We start from the raw sequence: 19,195 nt of genomic DNA, 5'->3' as shown, positions 1-19,195 counted from the left end.
GGGTGACAACTCATTTCAAACGAGAAAATCGGTTTATGACCTCTATTCATTGCATAGCGTATCGGGCTAGTTTATGCTTAGTTGGCGCTATAAAAGGGAGTGAATATGCACAATCTATTGATCACATAGGTAATGCGATTGCATCAACATTTAGTAAGAGTGCCATCAAGAATGCTAAATTGAAAGAATTAGAGACTGAGTTTGGATGTATAGTGTTACAGATGAGCCGCATACATAAAGTCAAATGGTTGAGCCGATCATTATGTGTTCATAAAGTGTGTGAGTCTTTGGAGCCATTGTTGGTCTTTTTGAAAGCACTTAATTCATCCTTGTTTGAGAAGGTGACAGATTTTCAGTTTGTGTACAACTTGCACTTTTATGGCTGACATTTTGCAACGTCTTGCTCTTTTGTCAAAAGTCTTTCAAAGTACTTTTGTTGATGTGACAATTGTGGTTTGTCTCATTGAAGATGAAATACATTTTATCATTGCACAATTTATAGAGGTACCCATTGTTGATATGAATGCTTCAGATCTTGATCGTTTGGAGTATCCAATCATTCCACACTTGGTGCAAAGTGGATGGAAGCGTCTGAATTGATAGAGTCACGAGATATATCGTAGCTTTACAACCTACATATGTCCCAACTCCACGTGTTCAAAGGAGGGTAATGATGGAGCTAGCACATCAAATGTACATATGGATTCAATGAAATAGAAGTGTGCATTGCTCTTCAAGTGTTAAATGTATTATGCTCACTTCTATCATAGATGGAAATGAAAAAAATATAAAGGTCTCATTAGGTCATTTGTATCTATGTGTTATGACCTTTCTTGCAGGTGCATGCGATGATAAAAGCGTGATAACAACACAAGATCATCAATGGCATGCAATCAAGGATGTTTGCAATTTCAAGAGGGGGTATGTTACGAGGACGTGGCAACTGCTAATTACTGTCACGAAAACGTGGAAACTGCTAACCTTAGTTGTTGGTTTCTTTTCGATGAATTTTATTTAACTTTTACGACCCTCTTTTTGAACTTGCAAATGGACAGATTGTATGGCAGTGTGAAACAATTGACGGTCGAGAGTTTTGCCCGTAGACGGGAAGGACGTGCCGCCATGAGTTGCTCGTGTCAAGAAGTGTGCAGTGGGCTAGGAAAGCGAAAGCGCCGGGCCTATGACTGTGAGAGTTAGTAGAAAAATCAAGCAAGTCGTAGAAGATTTGAAGCTAAAAACACACTCGAAAAGAACAAAACTCCATTCATGAAATCTTTACTTTGAAAACAAGCCAAGATCAAATCAAAACTCTTGTGTATGTGATGATTTGGTGTAGCACCAATTGCACAATCGCATTGCTCTTTCACCTTGATTAAAACCCTAATCAAACGCTTCAATTCTCCGTTGTTTCCATTTCATGGAAGATTCAAAACTTCATTATACATTCCCAAGTAGGTATTTGAAGAGGGGAAACCCTAATTGGTGGCCTCACAGCCTCGAATACAAGGTTGGAACAACACCAATGGACTACACTAGCAGACCATAGGTGCAAGCTTTGTATCCCTTCATAGAGGAGCTCAAAGTGCTGATATTGATGTTCTAAAATGTTCCTTCAGCTCTCATAGTTATGGCACCGTGAGTGATGTGGCATTTTGAGCCACTTTTTTATCATTTTGGGTCATTTTTAAAAATCATTTTTAGCAAAAAAATGCTCGTTTTTTTGTAAAAAGCTCGAACGAGCAAAGAAAAATCCCTAAAATTGTGGAAAATACCATCGGGCTTTAATTTCATCTTGAACCTCATTTTCCCACTTGGAAAGCACTCTAGATGCACCTTGTACGCATGCGCATAAAACCTGTTATTTTTGACTAAGATCGCCCGCATTGAACTTTCTAGGCAAAACGAGCGTGCCACTTCAATACACTTGAATGTTTGTACATTTCTAAATCAAACTAAGCATGTTTTAATTTGATAAAACACGTGTAAATGCCACGTCCAAGGCCTCGCCTGCCCGACAAGGTATATACACGACTGCAACGGTGGCGTCTGTTTTCACATGTATCACACTATGTACATCATAACATTATATCCCACATAACAAAAGCATTGAGAGTGAATATATATTTTAGTTTCAAATTATACACGTGCCACGGCACGACATTCATCCCCTTTAAACCTGGACATCCTCCGGCATGTGCCACACATATCTTTTGCAAGTTCATACATATTGATTTCATCATAACTTGCAATGAAGTCTAGTGCATCATCATCTCTTTCTTTATCTTCATCCATAACATGTTCATCAAAGCCTTCATTTTGACTTTCTTGTGAAACAAAGGGATCTATATCGCCTCTTCTTTTAAATAGTTTAATTCTTTTCCCTGCAATGGAAATCTTCATTTTTGTCCCATCCAGCTCATGCAAGGTATGAGTTGCATTCCGTGTACATGCTTAACCATATAAGGACCAAACCATCTCTTTGCAAGCTTTCTGTTCCTTTTATCAAATCTATCCTTATCTGCGTTGCATTTTTACACCCGTATAAAAAAAAAAACGTATAAAACGCCATTATACGCTGAAGTCTCGTATAATCATTGTATAGCTGTTTTATTTTCTTTTCAATTGAATATTATCTTATATTAGAAACCGTCACTGGCTTGATCAAAAGCAGTTCTAGAGCTTGAGCCGCTTCGATCAAAGGGACAACTATAGCTTGAGGAGGATTTTGGGACAGCCAGAGCTTGAGGTAATATTTTCAACTTGTCCTTCTCTTTTTTTTTTTTTGTGTGTTGTGTCAGACTCCTGTGGTGCAATTGTTTTACTCTCATCATAGAGTTGGCTTGCAGGTTATAGGCCACTTTGTGGTGTGTAGCCATCCAGCTCACTCCAAAAGTGTGTAGAAATTAGTCACTTTTCTTGTGTTGTGCAACCACTTGGATCACTGTAGAGAAGGAAAAAAAAGGTTAGAGGATAACTACAGACCACGTTGTCGTGTGGGAGGTTTGAGAGAACATCAAATACAAGTGCCTGATAGGTTTGTGACCAACCCACAGCTTTGGGTGAAGGAAAAGATCCAAGAAGGCGAAGTTAAAGTGCAAGGATATGTTCTTTACCTTAACTCTCTTTTGGACATACCAAGTCGTGAACTCATACTTAGTAAGAAAGCCCTTATGCTAAAACAAAGATATGGCTTTTGTGAGAAGGTCATAATCATGGTATGGACGAAGTGAAATGGCGGCAACCAATTCTATTATGTACCCCAGGATTGGTTCAATAAAGTCTATGAACTTATTCTCAAATACAACCCTCATAATGTTACCATTACCTTTGATGACTATGAGAAACCAAGGTGCATTAGTGACTTTGCCTGAGCATAGCCAATAGCAGTGAACTCGAGTAGATATTTCTACAAAAATGATGTAAATGAATGACATGCCCATGTAAACTGCTTTAATGGATTATCATCCAAGGATGTATCACGGGGGGGGGAGAATGGTACGAAAAGAAAGACACGACTTTTAGTGCACAAGTTGAAGTGCTAAACTTTGACACCTGAGATGTGAACAAATATAGGGGTAGAACCTCAATTGTAGGAACCAAGAATTGGTTCATTGGACCCTTTTGTATTTATGTATCTCCCAAGAAACACTATGTATCTTTTTGATGTTCGACGGTTATAAAAATTTGATTTTGATATAACACATATTGTTTTGAGGATATAATACTTCAATTTGAATCTTGGTTTTTAATATTCTAACTGACATGAGTGATGGGGTGTGTGTGTAGATGATTGACATTTTACTTCCCGGGATATGGACGGATATACTCTCTCGCCTTATAGTGAAAGAACATTTCCAAACTGGAGTGGAAGTACAAAGACTTGTCACTACCACGAATAACAGAAAAGAGAAGAAAAGGTTGATGTCTATGGATTTCATTGTACCAAATACCTTCAGAGCTTGGTATCACTATGCTGCAGGGAATCCCGAGTTTAGACCACCTCAACATAAACCTTCACCTGTTGGGTGTATCGAATGGATACATTCTAAGTTAGGAAAGAAAATTGTTGTCACAAACCAAATTTTGTATATAAATGCGTATGAGCTCACATTAAGACCAACAAAGGAAATGTGGATAGCTAGATACACATTATGTTTAGTAATGGCTACGGGATGTTTCAACATTGTTATGTTTAATGTATGGGGGACGACAGTGCAAAAACAATGACCGACATTCCTATAGTCCAGTACCTTGGAAGTTATTCTTTGACTTATTTGGAAAGTCACTTATCTACAACCCCTCGCAATGTAACAATTTTATACAATGCCTACAACAAACCTCAGTGCCTTGCAGATTGTGCAAATATTCACAGCTCAGTTGGATGGGACACACCGGATGTGTTTCCAAAGGAATCTGCTTTCTTCGATGACTACTTCTGGTACAGGAAGGCAATTATCCACACTGAAATGGGGGTACTTGTAACAAACAAATCTCTTACTCAAGAATGCTATTACTCACATGCCAATGAAGAGATGTTCCAGCCAAAGATTATAAAGAACTATTGGAGTCAACCATCAGACATACTCAAGGAATGGAACAACTATGCTCCATTGGTGGAAGGATGTCACAATGGATATTACCAAGTGCATTATGTTAGAGCAACTAGTATTTATTAGAAACGTTCAGGCAGAATGAGACTGAACACCCTGATACAAATCTTATAGTAGAATTAGCTATGGGTAGGAAGGTTAGATCTTCTACTTCAATGGGTAACCTGAATTTTTCTTTGGATGGTCATAATACTTTTGCAAACTTCAGAGTCTTACCCATCGAAATTTACTATGGAATCCTAGGAATGGATTGGCTTAAAGCCAATGATGCTCACATACATTGTAAAGACGCTTCATTGACTTTTCAAAATGATCAAAACTCTAGAGTTACAGTTACTGGGAAACGGGGAAAGCTTAAGCTCAAACTAGTGAACTTTACCACACTTATAAAGAGTCATAGGAAGAATGAGAGGATTTACGCAGTAAAGCTTAACCCAAAAGAGAAGAAGATAGATTCACTTGAACCTGTATGGATAACAGAGTTTGATGATGTATTTCCCAAAGAACTTTCTCATCTACCACCCAGGCGTGATGTTGATCATGCAATAGAGCTTACTCCAGGAGCTCAATCAATTGCTCCTGGACCTTACAAAATGTCAGTACCCAAATCTGCAAAGCTCAAGGAGTAATTAACTCAACTTCTTGAACAAGGCTTCATTCGACCCAGCATTTCTCCATGGAGTACGCCTGTTCTGTTTAATAGGAAGAAGGATGGTACTTTATGTCTCTATATCGATTATTGTGGATTGAACCAGGTAACAATCAAGAATAAGTATGTAATACCAAGGATTGATGAATTGCTTGATCAATTACATGGACCTTCTATCTTCACAAAGATTGATCTTAGGTCAGGGTATTACCAAATCCGAATCAAAGAAGAGGACATACCAAAGACCGGTTTTAATACTTGTTTTGGACACTATGAATTTACAGTTATGCCTTTTGAACTTACTAATGCTCCTGCAACTTTTAATCGTCTTATGATGGATGTATTTCGAGAACACCTTGATGATTTTTTTCTTGTCTTCTTTTATGATATCTTGGTTTACTCAAGAAACATAGAAGAACACGAACAACATGTGCGGTGAGTACTTGAACTTCTTCGTCAAAATCAACTTTATGCCAAACGTAGCAAATGCACCTTCTTCACTGACAAGGTGGAATATTTGGGATTTATTGTATCCAAAGACGGTGTTTCTATTGACCCAAGTAAGATCAAAGCTGTCAAAGCTTGGCCTACACCGAAATCAATACAAGAAGTACGTGGCTTTCTTGGTTTGACAGGATGGTATCGTATATTTATTGAAGGTTACGCTAAGATTGCATCTCTATTGACTAATACACTTAAGAAAGCTAAAGTGTTTACTTGAAATGAACGTGCTCAAGTTACTTTTGAGAAACTCAAATAAGCTTTGGTGAATGCTCCAATACTACAATTTCCAGACTTCTTAAAGACATTCACTGTGCTCACTGATGCAAGTGGACAAGCAATTGGTGGCGTTTTGTCTCAAGAAGGAAAACCAGTAGCTTATGAATCTCGTAAGCTACGTATACATGAATTAAATTATCCTACACATGACTTGGAATTATTGGCCGTTGTGCATGCTCTTAATTTTGGCGACATTATCTTCTTGGAAGGAGATTTGAACTACATACTGACCATAGAAGCCTGAAGTGGATCTACACCCAACCTGACCTTAATATGAGGCAGAGAAGATGGATGGATTTGTTATGCGAGTATGATTTTGGAGTCGAATATAAACACGAGAAGGAAAATCTTGTGGCCGATGCCTTAAGCAGGAAGAGTACTATAGTGGCTGTCACAACCTCTACTACTTCTCTAATTGACCTTATTCGAGAAGGTATGACTCAAGACCCATATTACTTAAAGATCCAATACTTGATAATCCTAAATAATCACACAGAGAAGTAGAAAAGGCAAATCAAAGGCTTTCACGTTAAAGGTGATGACCTTTACTTCGGTAATCGTCTTTGTATACCAAATAAATCTAGAATCAAACTTCATATATTACAAGAAGTTCATGATATACCTATAGCAGGACATCCAGGATACATTAAAACTTAGTCTACTGTAAGAAAGAGTTTCTTTTGTCCAGACTAAAGCGCGATGTGTTAAACTATTCTACAAGATGCTTAACTTGTCAGCGTATTAAAGCTGAACAAATTTGATATCCCGGTAAGCTTCAACCTATTGATGCTCCACAAATAAAGTGGGAATGCATATCCTTGGATTTTATTACAGGACTTCCTACATCTCTGGGATATGACTCTATTTTTGTGGTTGTTGATATGCTTACAAAAATGACCCATTTATTTCCAATCAAGACAACATTTACAGCTAAGGATATAGCTCAAGTTTTCATGAAAGGCGTTTTCATGTATCATGGTCTACCTCAAATGATAATATTTGATCGTGATGTGAAGTTCACCTCCGATGTTTGGAAAGCATTATTCTCAGCTATAGGAACCCAGTTAGCCTTTAGCACTGCTTATCATCCTCAGACTGATGGACAGACAGAAAGAACGAATAAGATCATTGAAGACATGTTGAGAGATTATTGTATGCATGAACAGAGTAAATGGACCAGATATTTCTATTTGGTTGAATTTGCGTATAATTCATCATTCCAAGGCTCAATTGGAATGCCTCCTTTTCAAGCATGTATGGACAAGAGTGTCTCACTCCACTCAAATGGATTGACCCTCTCATACGAGTTCAAGCGTCCAAGAAATGTTGGATAAAATGCAACTACAAACCGATCTTATACGGCATGATATTCAGACTGCTCAAGGTAGACAGAAGAGTTATGCTGATCCAAAACGATCTACCAGAATTTTTGAAGAAGGCGATATGGTATTTTTGAGGGGGGTGAAACTTAAACGTAGTTCTTTATCAATGGGTAAGTGTAAGAAGCTAAGTGCTAGATATTGTGGACCTTTTATGATCATAGAGAGAATTAATGATCAAGCTTACAGACTCTTGTTACCACCACACATAAAGGTACATGATGTTTTTCACGTCAGCTTACTCAAGAAGTATGTACCTGATCCACAACATATTCTTGATGATTCTCTATTATCTACATCTACTGATGGAACTTTTGAAGTATATTTCAAAGCAATACTTCAGAGAAGTATGTACTTGATCCACAACATATTCTTGATGATTATCTATTATCTATCTACTGATGGAACTTTTGAAGTATATCCCGAAGCAATACTTTAGAGCAGAACCAAGCCTCTACGTAATTGGACCATTATTAAACACCCTATCAAATGGTCAAGGTATCCTCAGGAAGATGCCACTTGCGAACGCGATGATGTAATGAGACTAAATTATCCAGACTTCATGTCGAGGTAAGGACACTTCGAATTTTTCAAGTGTGGGAGGATGTAAGATCCTCAATTTTTGGGTCTCTTCTAAAAATAAGAAAAAATAACTTTCAATATCTGTTTCGTCGAATTTTGATTTAACATGCTTGATTGACAGTATTGGAAAGTCATAGTTATGTCAGGATATTACGGTGTGTTGTAGTCTACTGTTTCCATTAGTTGGTCAGGTACTGCTCGGATGGTCAAATTTGATGTAAAAATTGAATGGTAAGTGGGAGAGTTGACCACCAAAAAAGCAAAGGCTTGTTTTTAGGAAATAAAGAATCTTTTTAGAAAAGAGAGGAGGAGCTTAATTTAGAGCTCTTTTCTTGGAAGCCAAGCTTCTTCTTAGAGTCTCTAAATCGCGCATCGAAATCTGTGTCCGTAAAAAGATTTTTTTAATAAAAGAAAACCGCGAACGTGCACGAACTTGTCTCTCTTTGGTCACTCTATTCTTGACTTGTGCTTTTGGCCTTGAGAGCCTATATAAAGACCTCTCTCCCTTCACTTGAACACAGATAGATACACTCTCAGAGGCGGAAGCTCTCTGGCCTTGACGTCAGAATTACCTATCCATTATATGGAGTGGTGCAAGCTCTTTATCACCTCTCTTGAGAAGAAGAAGAAGAAGAAGGATATTCTCTCTCTACTTGCTTATTATCTTCTCTCTCGTTTCACGGTGTACGCACTCTTCGTAAGCTTCGTGGCGGATACCTCTACGTAGCTCTCATTACCGCTCTCTTGCGGCAAAGCAAGAAGCCTTCCGACAACCCCACATCGATTCTAAAGCACGGGGAAAAACTCTAAACTCCATAGTCATCATCTCTCTCTCTCGCTCTATGTCGTTTTTCTGCGTAGTCACCCTCTCGGTGATTGTTTTTCACATACGAGTGTTGCCTCATGATTATCCCATCATGTTTAATACGCTGATTTATGCACATGACGGATTTATGATCACGCACATGCATAAAACGCGCTTTTTGTTTTACGTTATAGAGGTGGTAGGAATATTGTTTTGGTCATAAATCACAAACCGTTATGAATCAGTCCGAACCCTTAACGAGAGGTAAAACACATTGTTTAGAATGTTTTATCTCTTGTGTCATGAGAAAAACTAAGAGATATGGTCAAAAAATAGATTGCTGCCCACTACACAACCAAATTTTTTGACTCCAAGCTTCTTGGAGAACCACTATATAGGGTCACCGGATGGGCAAACCCACTTAACCAATCGAAAATCTTGATGAAACTTGATGATAAATGAATTTAGGTCTCCGTTATCACTTCGGGAATGCGAGTTATTAATCACTCTATTATCGGTTTTACCTACACGCATAGGAATGTTATCAAGGAGGGATACCATATGACGTCGTGAGTTAACCAAGCCGTTTTGATATGATTTATGGTTTGTTTTGGTGATATGATTTCTATTATTAGATAACCATAAACTTACATGAGAGTATATGGTTAAACATCCCGAACCGCATAGGCAGATATGAATAAAGTGACTTACTTTTGGGGTTACCGTTTGTTGTGTGGGTACCATATGGTCAAAGTGACGTGATGGAGTGATAGTCTATATTATGGAGCTGAAATTGATGTATTGGTTTGAGGTCAAATACTTTCATTTGCATGTTTTACATGCTTCCGAAAATATCAAGAAATTGTTTTTTTTGCATATGTGTGAAGTTATGGTTTATGGTTGACCTAAAGGTCGGAGTTGTTTTGCATCATGTTTACGGTGATGTAATGATATCATATGATGTATGGGAACTCATAGATTGATGTGGATGCATCATATGCATGGTTATGACTAATTTCCACCTTTCTAGGTCAAAACTAGCTCTATGTGCTAGAGTGGTGAAGTGCAGATGTGATGCATCAACTTTGCATGGTTGGATGTTGTCAAAATTGGATTTTTATATCATGATTAGTTGCTGGTTGGACTTTTTTTATGCATGAAAGAATCACATCTTAAGGGTCACATGTGTGTAGACCCCAATTGATTTACAGGAGATGGGTCAAACTCCAAGTGTGGGAGTTTGTTCAGTGTGATTATGACTTATGCTTAAGGGCTGAGATTCCCTCATGGATTATGGTTGAAAGTATATGGTGGAAGCCAGTGTGACTTATGGTTTTTTTTTTGGATTGGGTTATGCTGCTGAAATTTTTGCAGCCATGTTATGTTCCAAAATGGTTATGCAGGATTGGTCGTGCCTCACCCGAGTAGGGTGGAGTGCTCAACCATGTGATGTGATTGGATTATGGTTTTGGGATTGGATCATGAAGTGATCAAGATGGTTTATGGTGGATGTATAAGGGTAGAGACCCTGTACAGTCTAGCTGTTTGGAAAAGAATTGTTTGTGCATTTGGGAAGTGCTATTGTGATTGGACTCATGTGTTATGTTTCTCATGGCAGCATCGCTACAAGACTAGGATCACCTACATCGCTTAGCCTTAGAATAAAGGGTTGTTGACCTGGGGCTTTGCTAGATCGGGGGTGTTACCTAGGTCTTCTTCTTTTTGTTAGGTTCATCTACACGGTTAGCGCATCGGGGATTGATGACCTACATGGCTAATGCGTCGGGGATCTTGCCTTGGCTTTGCCTAAACACCCGGTGCTGGGCATCGAGAGACGTGGTGCCTAAATTGGTATTGTTGGTGTTGATACCCGACCACCTGCTAATATTTGGGATCCTTTTAGAGCTCGGGTTCATGGAGGGAGGTGAAGCGGCCTCAACCTATGTCTGGCTCAGGTAGGTTGGAGGTGTTCTGGCTCGCTCTTGAGACAAAGTGAAATTCTCTCCACCGTAGTAGAGCGAAAGTGGATGAGTGGACCGGTCGATCCCTACACAGGGTCCGATACTCTGCTAGTTATTTTGTCATAAACTTTTTGATGTTATGGTATACCCAGATTTTTTCATTGCATAAATACATGGTTGCCTGTTCCATTTACATGTGTATTTAAATATTCTCTGTTTTCATCTTCTCATGTCTCTATGCACTCTATTTCACCCTCCACTATATTCTCTCTCTCTCTCTCTCTCTCTCTCTCTCTCTCTCTCTCTCTCTCTCTCTCTCTCTCTCTCTCTCTCTTCCCGCAACGCGGTGTACACATATATTCACCCTCCACAATGTTATATTTTTCTTGAGTATGCTTTCATTCATAATACCCATTCAAGGGTAGTACTAGTCGCTAGGTACCTCTGGATGTAGTCCGGCTCATGGCCTAAACTCCATGCTTGGTCGGACGCTGAGAACTCCTCTCCTATGCAAATGCTTCTGCAACTCTGATGTATATTGAAAATTGTAGAAAAGTGTAAATTGTTTTGTGCATAGACCCCTGGGGAGGGTATCTCTCAGGGGGGGAGGGAAACCTGATCCGGGTTGATTACTTGTAACGATTGGTCATTGGTGTGCACTAGAACTTGGATGAATTTTGGGGAAGTTTTATCAGGTCACACGTCAAATTTTGCATCAAGCCAATCATAGATAAGGGATGATTTGGAGCAGGTCAAAGGTTGATTTACACCAGCTTTTGGAGGGGTCAAAATTGGATGAGTAGCCAGAGTGCAAGCTGATCAGACACATAGTTTGCTAGTCAAACTAAGACACACTGAGGGTACATCTAGTTATCAATAGAAGTGGTTCCTAAGCATGTTGCTTATCATTATGCTACACACTCTTTGACTAATTTTACTGAGTTAGATTATGTGAGACCTGAATTTTATAGGTAAGGTAGGGGTATGATAGTTTTCTTCATTGATTTTCTTATAAGTGTAGAAAGGGGGGTCATATTCCCTAATATGAGTCGTATATAAAGGTTTAATCAAAGCTGTCCGCTCGCAACTGGCATCTCGTTTTGTACATAGAGTGAATCCCTCGGGGTAGTAGTGAGAGCGATTTTAACGCCCAACCTAGAGAAAAACTCCCTGGCTTTGTCAGCATCCAACTCACTTTTGTCAGATGTTATTTTTCCAACACAACCATAACGGCTAATCATATCGTCTAAGAGGAACTTACATATCCCTTCTATGTTGTTTGTTCTTAAAGCACGACCTTCAACCTGACTAGTTTAGTCTTCTCGTGCAAGCACTATGTATCTCATTTTCCATAAACCCAATGGCCTTGTAACCAAATCTACTACCCACTTATAGTGCATAGCCAGTGGGTATGTAGGGTGCAACCCATCACAATGGCGTACATTTGAATACATTTGATAGGTTTCACAAGACGTCACAAAATGAGACACATATTTTTACATACCTTTCCACCAATACCTCTCTTTGATTTTAGTAAAGGTGGCCCACACACATCTTCTGTCCAACATAAAGACTCTCATTAAGCTTTCTTATAAGGTCTCTTTTAGTGTCCTCATCATTCACAACCCTCAATGGCATATCATCTCTTTGTTTTGGATGCTTCCACAAGTATCCATCTTTCAAAAAGTATCCATAATCTTTTGTGCATAATCTTTTGAACTCTTGATCAGTCCACCCTTCTTGCCATGTCAAAGTGCTCATATAACCTCCAATGAGCAATCAATCTTCTTGATATAGGTCCTCTGTAAATTACTCAAGTTCATTTGATTGGAAAACATGATTACCCTTTGCATGAGAGCTACGATAAAACCTTTGCCTACATTATCACCCTTGATAATCATTTCTTCTTCATTTTCATATCTTGCTCTAGAAAGCACATCCACAACTGAACTATCTTTCCCTACAATATGCTTAAATCTAGGATTCAAGGACTTTATGTAGGCAATCCATCTCAACATAGCAATGTCAAGAATTGAGGAGCTTGTGATCATTCCAAGAAGTGGTAGACAATCAGTCTCCACTATTACGTTTGCACTTATCAATTACTCTTTATCACATTTTAGTGTTGTTACTACTCCCCATAACTCCCTTTTCACCTGTGGATAATTTTGTTGACAAGCACTTAGGAACTTTTCTCCAAATCTCACTACATATCACTTTCCATCTTCATCATCTTGGCCAAATCGCCCATCCAATTCTTGTGGGGCTAGTATCCACTATCACAATCACATGTCTTTCGCATTCATAGTTTACTTTTCTCAAAGTTGGAAACATAAGCAACAACTTCTTTAATTTCCTCATGGCATGTGTATGCATTTCTTCCCATTGGAATTTTTGGTTCTTTCTCAAGAGTTGATACAAAGGTTCTGCTACATGCGCATAATGTGGAATCCAAATAACATAAAACACACATGCACCCAAAAACTTTCAAACCTTAGTCACATTTATACATTTCTCTTTCATTCTTTGAACTACATTAACCTTTGCAAGACAAGGCCTTCTACCATATGGCAAACACATATGTTCTACAATAAGAACTTCATTCATACCAAACACACTTTTGCCAAACAAGGTAAGGGTCGCCTCTTCTTACCTTGATAAGATATTATCACAATCATTGATATGGTTTGCCACATACTTGCGGCACCCCCTTGAGTCCAGAGCCACATCTATGTCACTTACATCACATCCTTTGATTGGAGCATCATCAAGGAAAGGCATTGTAGTTTGAGGTATGAAGTCACATAGGACTTTTTTCATACCATTCATCATATATGCAACTGAATTAGTTGATCCATGAGATAAGGTGCACATCCTTACCAAATCCAAAGGTGTCCCCATGGTAGCCAAGTCCCTACTTTCCATTACTAGTTGGAATTGATCATACCCTAAGTACAAATCCCCATTGAATATATCTCCCTCCCTGCGAATGCCTCTGCAAACTCATCTACATTTGGCCATGTACCTACATTTCTAATTGTAACCTTGTTGGACAAGTTGCATATCCTGGATAAATCGTAAATAACCATTTTTCTTTGGAATTGTGAACCACCTGTTTGAATATGGAGCACAAGAAGGCTTCAAAATACCCATCTTGATATTTTCATTAAGCAAATCAATGAGCTTTGGCAAATGAGCCTTTGGAACTGAAATAGGCCGCAAGTTCCAAGGTACATGAGGGATTGTGAAGATTACCATAGGAGCATTAAGGGAAGGATCAACATATCCTATCTCATGCGGCTCAAATGCAAAAGCTTTTTCGTGTTTGGCAAGCATGTCTTCAAAGAATATCTTTTCAGCTTCTGTCAAACTGTCCTTGCAACCAAAATTTAACTCCTTCAAAGAATCCTACATAAACTTGTGCCCAATCTTGCTTAGGTCACAAAGACTAGGTTGCAAAGTAGCTTGTGCCATCTTATTTCTGCAGTCTTTTGGTAGAGGTAATGCCACTGGTTTCACTTTGTTTGCCAGAGACTTATACTTAATATCCACTCACACATAAAAATCCTCAATAACTTTGTACATTTCTCTGGAGCATACTTTCACAACCTCATTTTAAACACACAAATTGTAATCCATTAAAGAATTCAAGTGTTGCATGGTATCCACAAATGAACACTCATCAAACACACTTGCTATGCATTCCTCATTTTCTATCAAACCATTTGTCCTCAAACATTCTTGTACACTATTACATGTTGTCTTTTACCTCTCTTCAAGTCCTCACACTTTGTAAAAGTGATAGATCCATAGTCTATTAATCCTACAAAACCTGTAAAAAACATCTCTTTTGCATATACATCATGCGAAAACTTTTCCCTTCTTGTACTCACTACAATCCTACTCTGCAATGATACATGGCCAAAACCCCTCATATCCCTATAGTCCTTGAATTATTTGTTTAATTTTGGCAAGGCTTTCACTCTGAGACTTTCATAGTTCCTTTCATGGTCCACACAAATAGTAACAAATTGGACTGCACACTTCCCATCCCTGCTCCTTGTCCTAGCATAAGCTGAACCATCGTCCATTACCTTTGTTTCCATACAAGTAGCATTGATGTATGGTTGCCCAAGGATAAGAGGGTATGTAGACATCTCCTAGAAAAGTAAATTTTGGTCATCTTTCATATGGAGCTTCATCCCATATACCATCAGACACCTAGTTTCCAAGTGCTTAGAGTCCGAGTACACCCAACCTTGCCAGGACACATTCTTGATGGTTTTGGTACATCATATACACACTTGACGGAGGATATTCCAGAAATTTTCATGCTAGCCCTTTGTGAGGATTTCCAGACACCCTTGAGCTACCATAGATTGTATCTTTGGACCTGTATGAGACTGGACCCTTTTATGTTGATGAGGGTCAAAGGCTCCTCAAAGGATGTACATGAGTACTAGAGCCAAATTTGGAGAGTATCTTACCTCTGATACAGTTAGTGCTATCCCACCACGTTCCTTATGAGGCACCTTTTAGGAGAATTTATGATAGGACTACATATATGTTGTTATGTGGACGACTCTATTCATTAGGAAGAGAATGGGGTCTAGGAGGGCCTCTTTATTTGTGAGTTTAAGGAAGTCAAACCTTTAGTATTAAGAAAGTAATCAAAGGAAACCTTTTGAATTCAAACAAGCAAAACGGCTAGTTTATTTGAATTCAAAGTTCCCCCCCAAAATGGAATTTAAAATCTAGCAGGTAAAACCATATCATGTAGCATATCTATGGAAAGAGCTCAATGCGTAGATTGTAGATCTGTGATCTCTACTCAAATCCGAGATCATATGTGGGAGTTCTGGAAGGCCAAAAATCATAAAATTGTCCATCTCCTTTTTGGAGGGGAAAGTGCATCCCTTGACCACTCTTACACATCTCTTACACACACACCATTCTTGCACACATGGCATACACCTATTCATCAAAATGTTAATCACCTCCATAAGCTCATGGAAAATAAAGAGGACCTTCTACACCCCATTCTCTTCCTAATGTCTAATTTGTGTGTAGTACAATTGAGCCTATAGTAGTCCCTATGACCACACCCTCTACACAGCCGAATAAACTTAGATCACCTCCAAGATTGCAACGACAAAAAGAGAGCACCATAGTGAGCTTGTGCTACATTTCTTAGGCTACAAAGGAGCCATGACTTGGTTTGTTGGCCTTGATGGACATTCCTACACTAGAGGCACCTTCTTGGATGGCATTGACCCTTCGATACGGCCGGTAATCAAAGTTCAAAAACGTCACTATGGTTTGACTGAGTTCTTTATTGATGAGATCAAGAGCACATACATATCCCTGTCAATTAGCTTATACAATGTTGTGGATAGAGTACATTTTGATTATTATTTAGACACCCAAGTACATCCTAGGATAGTGGAGTTACATAGATTGGAGCACACATTGACCCATGTTGATGATTGTGGACGTAGATATTGAGACAAGAGCAAACCACATGACGTTTTGAGCCAGCCATGAGGATTATGACATATCTTGTTAGAGATCCTTGCAATAGGTTTTATAGTGACACAGATGGTACATGATATTCCTTGATGATTGGATTTACCAATTCTCCATGGCATGGCTAGGCTCCTGTAATGATGACCACACATAGTCCGCAGACACCTACTAGACAAACTTTCCCTACCAAGCTAGTACTATGTCAAGGACTCCCTCAACAGAGAAAAGAAGACTCCCACTTCCAAAAATCATAGTAACTCTCCTTAATCACCTTTGTAGAGATGATATGGGCATAATATCTCAAGACATGTCTATCTATTCCTTGGAAAATCAAGGGAGTTGGATTTTATATGACAAATATCAAAGACTTTTGCAAGGCAGATCATGTACCATTTCAATTGGTAGTCTTGGATCTTCATGGTACCAAAGAACAACTCTCTACAAATGTTTTTGCAAACTTGGCTTTCAATCTAAACACATCAAATACACAATATGAGTATGTGTTACTGTGTTTCATTGCTTTCATCCAATATCAGAATTCTTGTTGAAGGGGTTTCTAGCTAGTCAACTAAGGTCCATATCAAATATGGCAAGATCCAAGCAACAAGAGATGACTCATGGATAAATAAGACTGTTGAGATTGCAATGGTTTCTCTTTTTGCAATATCCAAGCAACAAGAGATGACTCATGGATAAAGAAGACTGTGGAGATTGCAATGGTTTCTCTTTTTGCTAGCAAGGTTGATAGATTTGAGGTGATTGACAAGGCTTCTACAAGAAGAGTCTTTATCTTAGGATCTTGTGGCAAGGATCAAGAATTTATTGATAGAAGCTTCATTAATGTCATTATTACAGGTTTTTGTCCTGAGAAGAGCTATGTTCTAGAACTTTTTTACGATATTGGAGAAAATCCTGTTAAAGAAGAGAAGGGCCATTCCTCTACGTAAAGATGATTTTGAAGCAATGGGGTTAGAATCTCAATGCTCTACTGTTTTGGAGACTGTCCTTGTAGGAGTGGTGTGGTGCAAGTCAAGCATCACTGAAAAGACAAGCAATGGAGTTGGATGATGCAAGAAAAGAAGATCTCAAAAATCTTGACATCTATGAGCAACAAAGCGCTAGAGAGGATGGTGACAAAAATGAAGACAATGATAATGCAGACAATACGAATGACAAAAAAGTTAAAGAAGCTATAAATTTTGACCATGCAGGGGGAGACAATGCTCAAGAAATTAGTCTAGTTGTGGATGTTGAGTGTGAAAAAAACAATGTTGGAGCTAATGAAGATCATGGTATGGGCGATGATGATGCAAGAGAGGATGATGGAGCCCCTTAAAACATTGTAGTTGATGAAAAAGGTGGGAATGCTTTTTAGAGTATTTGCAACACTAACTTTAATGATTCGTTCCATTCTCATATATCAACAACAAACTCCCAAAGTGTAAAAGGTAGGAAAATGTATTAACTTGATTAATTGTGAAAATTAGGTTCCTTCAAAAACTATTTTATCTAAATTATCTTTTTTCTTTCTCTAAAAGCGTTTTGTAAATATAGTTGTACAACATTTTGTGAAGTTTGTTATGTGATAGTATTGAAAGAGTGAATTTTCAAAAACAAAAATCTTGGAATCAATTGTCAATTGAGTGACATCTATGCACATCTACTATTAACAAAGTATGGGAGAATCAAACTGGAGTTTGAGCTTCACTAAAAGACCAAAGTCATCACAAATCATGTGTTTTCTAATTTTTGCAGATTATAGCTAGCTTAAGGATGTAGCTATTCTGAAAATGTATTAAGGGCTAGAAATTTTGGGTTTGGTGACATTACCAAACATCAATGAGGTCCAAATTAAGTTCAAGCCTAACCAAGAGATTTAGTGAAGCACTAGTGCATGAACCTCAACCAAAAAAGTCCTTGTCATAGACTCCTAGCTGAGTAGTTCCAAATGAGGCTCAAAATTCTATATCCTAGTGTAGCACTTACATATGTTAGGTGAGACTCATAATCTCTTTGTAGATAACAAGGGATTAATATTTACTTTTTAGGCTTAAACTTAAGCTTGAGACTTGCCTCCAGATATTAGTGTAGCACTACCATATGAGGCCAACCTCATGAACAATTTAGGAAAATAATCTTACAAATAACAAACTAACTTATGGACTATGAATAATAAGGGGTCATACCTTGAAAAATACATAGATAAGAGGTTTTATAAATAAGCCTTGAATGCACACAATATAAGATTTTTACACATAGTGAACGCTTTGAGACTAGAAAGGGACTGAGACTTAAACCTTACACTTGAAACATGAGCTTAATGTGGTCAAGAATTAAGCCTTAGGATTGAACTAGAGCCTCACCTCTGAATGTGCATTAGGTAGCATACTAGGTGAGCATCACGTTATTGTGTGTATGAGCCTCAACCACAAAAATCCTTGTCATAAAATCCTATCTGAGTAGTCCCAAGTGAGGATCAAAATTCCATATCCTAATGTAGCACTTGCATTTGTTAGGCAAGATTTGTATCTCTTTGTAGCTAATAAAGGATTGACATCTAGTTTGTAGGCATGAACTAAATTTTGGTCTTGCCTCCATATGTTAGTGTAGCACTACCATGTGAGTCCAGCCTAATGAGCATCGTAGAAAATAAGGTTAAAAAAACAAAAAAACTTACAGATTATAAATAAAAGGATCATACCTTTAGATAAGGTATTCCTTGAACGCACATGATATAAGAGTTTTACATATAGTGAATGCTTCAATACTAGAAAGGGCTTGAGACTTTTGTACAAGATTCCTTCTATATTGAAGAAAGATATTTTCCTTTGTATTGAAGAATGTGTCTTTGAAGGTTTAAGCCTATATATATCATGGATGAAATAGATGTTGTTGGTACACAA

The sequence above is a fragment of the Adiantum capillus-veneris genome, chromosome 15 (genome assembly GCF_014529385.1).
Source record: "Adiantum capillus-veneris isolate H3 chromosome 15, ASM1452938v2, whole genome shotgun sequence".
Classification (NCBI taxonomy): domain Eukaryota; kingdom Viridiplantae; phylum Streptophyta; class Polypodiopsida; order Polypodiales; family Pteridaceae; genus Adiantum; species Adiantum capillus-veneris.
This window is presented reverse-complemented; position numbering follows the sequence as displayed.